We start from the raw sequence: 3343 nt of genomic DNA on the forward strand, positions 1-3343 counted from the left end.
CTTATGTCAACCATATATATATATATATGTCTATATATACCACAACGTGTAGTTTTTACAATTTTGTAACGTTCGTGAATCGCCGGTCAACTTGGGTGATCAATTGTCTATATGAAACTTATTTCATTTAATCAAGTCTTAACAAGTTTGATTGCTTAACACGTTGGAAACATTTAGTCATGTAAATATCAATCTCAATTAATATATATATAAACATGGAAAAGTTTGGGTCACTACATATAAATCACTTTCACGTATTTTCACTTCGTCGGAAAACAAGACTTGGCCACGGGTCGATTCACGAAACTATAACAAATATATACATACATATCAAAGTATGATTGAAATATATTCACAACATATTTTATTACGTTTTAATAATTTAAATTTGTTAAGTTAACAGTCCAATGTTAGTAGTCCACAATTAGTTGTTCACAGTTAGTAATACAGAAAATAAGTCAATATATATTATCTCGAATCAATCCACGACCCAGTGTATACAAGTCTCAGACTCGATCACAACTCAAATTATATATATTATTTTGGAATCAACCTCAACCATGTATAGCTAACTCGAGCATTACCGCATATAGAGTGTCTATGGTTATTCCAAATAATATATATAGATGACGTCGGTATGATATGTCAAAACATTGTATACGTGTCTATGGTCTATCAAGATTACATAATATATGTTAGAATACATGTATAATACAATATAAGTTAGTTAAGTTATGGTTAATATAGATTTGTTACAAAGTTTCACGTAGCTAAAACAAACAAAAATATCCAATTTTGTTTTACCCATAACTTCTTCGTTTTAAATCCGTTTTGAGTGAATCAAGTTGATATGGTTTCATAATGAACTGAAATTTATGAAACTAAACAGAAAAGGTATAAGTTTATAGTCAAAAATACAGGTTACAAGTCTTTTTTGTAAGAGGTAGTCATTTCCGTCGAAAGAACGACATCTTGATGATCATTTTGAAAAACATACTTCCACTTTGAGTTTAACCATGATTTTTGGATATAGTTTCATGTTCATATGAAATATCATTTTTCCAGAAGAACAAATTTTAAATCAAAGGTTATCATAGTTTTTAATTATCCAACCCAAAACAGCCCCCGGTTTCACTACGACAGCGTATGTCCGTTTTTACGGTGTTCTTCGTGTTTTCAAGTTTTAAATCATTAAGTTAACATATCGTATAGATATAGAACATGTGTTTAGTTGATTTTAAAAGTTAAGTTAGAAGGATTAACTTTGTTTGCGAACAAGTTTAGAATTAACTAAACTATGTTCTAGTGATTACAAGTTATAATCTTCGAATAAGATAGTTATATATATATGAATCGAATGATGTTATGAATATCATTACTACCTAAAGTATAGTAGGTAAACCTACTGGAAATGATGAAGAAATAACTTGAGCTTCAAAGGATCTTGGTTGGCTTGGAAGTTCTTGAAGTAGAATCATGACACGAAAACAAGTTCAAGTAAGATTACTACTTGAATTAAGATAGTTATAGTTGTAGAAATTGAATCAAAGTTTGAATATTTGTATTACCTTGAATTAGGATGATAACCTACTGTAAATAACAAAGATTTAGTGAGGTTGGATGATCACTTGAAATGGATTTGCAAGATTGGAAGTAAGTTAACAAAGTTGAAAGTGTTCTTGATGTGTTCTTGAGTAGTTGTTTTGTAAGTTGATCTAGGTTAGGATTTATGAGCTAGATTGATGTAGATTATGAAGGAAATGATGAAGAATACTTAGAACAATATGAGAGAACTTGAGAGAGAGTAGTTTGATGCATGGAAATTGAAAAATGAATGTGTTTGTGGAGATGCAAGTTCACGTGAATATGGGGTTGGTATATAGGCTCCATTAGTTTGTAATTTTGTGTAATCATTCATGCTAGTTGCCAAATGATGGTTCCCAAATGTTAGGTGACTCACTAAGGGCTGCTGAGAGCTGATCATTGAAGTGTATATACCAATAGTATGTACATTTAGGAGCTAGGTATTGTACGAGTACGAATACAGTTGCATACGAGTAGAATTGTCGATGAAAATGAATGAGAATGTAATTGTAAGCATTTTGGTTAAGTAGAAGTACATTGATATGTGTCATGAAGTCTTTCAAAAGTGTACTAATACATCTTAATACACTATATGTATATGCATTTTAACTGAATCGTTAAGTCATCGTTAGTCGTTACATGTACATGTTGTTTCGGAACCTTTAAGTTAACGATTTTGTTAAATGTAATTAATCCCATTGTTATTATATCTAATGAGATGTTAAATTATTACATTATAATGATAACATGATGTACTAATATATCTTAATATGATTAATAAATATTAAGACGTTATTACAAGGATAATCGTTACTTATAGATATCGTTTTGAATTTCTTAAGTTAGTAGTCTTGTTTTATGTATAAGGTTCATTGTTAATATACATAATGAGATAATTTAATTATAATTTCATCATGTTAAACATATATAAATGTTCATATATATAATATCATCTCATATGCATGTTATAACGTTCGTGAATCATCGGACAAACTGGGTGGTCAAACGTTAACACTAAATCCGTTTCAGTTAATCAAGTCTTAAAAAGTTTGATTGCTTAACATGTTGGAAACATTTATTCATGTAAATATTAATCTCATATAATATATAATCATGGAAAAGTTCGGGTCACTACACTGTCAGCCGTATTCCAGCAAAATCCAAGTCTATTTAAAGGGAACTTGTCATCCGTTTTACACACACCTCTTCACACTCTCTCACTACAATACACTTTCTCTCACTAGAAGCTTTCAAGGCCTTCTCACCTCCGAGCGAGAAATTAAGTACCCGTAGGCGAACGCCGAAGATTGTACTGGGAGCGGTCTAGAGGATGTCAGCACTTGTAATGGTCCAGATCTCGTCTACAACAGTGAATGCCTTCCTTAATCTAATGAAGTTACTTTATTACTTTAAGTTTCTTTCATATTGCATACTTGTCTATCCGTTATAAATGTTTATTATATGTTGAATATCTTAACTGAAATTTATGCTATTGTTATGCTGACACCTTGACGGTTTAGAATTCTAAATTACGGACCACCCTTTCCATTTACTCACGTGGCTATAACCTAGTATTAGGACCAGATCAACCCTAGGATACAAGGTAAGTAGTTATGTGTGCTTAACATTACAATAGGGAAATATTACCTACGTACGGTTAATCAGTTATTCGTCAAAGAAGAGCTGTCCATTTAGGTTCTGATAAGAGTAGGCAATATAGAGTTCAGTTAACACTGGCTTACTCAAAAGCATGATTCGC

Source organism: Rutidosis leptorrhynchoides, chromosome 5 (assembly GCF_046630445.1).
Source record: "Rutidosis leptorrhynchoides isolate AG116_Rl617_1_P2 chromosome 5, CSIRO_AGI_Rlap_v1, whole genome shotgun sequence".
Taxonomy (NCBI): Eukaryota; Viridiplantae; Streptophyta; class Magnoliopsida; order Asterales; family Asteraceae; genus Rutidosis; species Rutidosis leptorrhynchoides.